A 266-nucleotide genomic window follows, 5' to 3' on the forward strand; every position below is an offset into this window, starting at 1 on the left:
TTCTCAAGTGCACATGGAACAATTTCCAGGATAGACCACATGTTAGATGCAAAACAAGTCTTAATAAATTTAAGAAGATTAAAATCATATCAACCATCTTCTCTGATCACAATGGTATGAAATTGGAAATCAACTACAAGAAAAAACTGGAAAATATACAAACACATGGAAGGTAAATAATATGCTACTAAACAATGAATGGGTTAACAATGAGATCAAGGAAGAAATCAAAAGATACCTAGAGACAAAGGAAAATGAAAACATAA

The sequence above is a fragment of the Pteropus vampyrus genome, unplaced genomic scaffold (assembly GCF_000151845.1).
Source record: "Pteropus vampyrus isolate Shadow unplaced genomic scaffold, Pvam_2.0 Scaffold25, whole genome shotgun sequence".
NCBI lineage: Eukaryota > Metazoa > Chordata > Mammalia > Chiroptera > Pteropodidae > Pteropus > Pteropus vampyrus.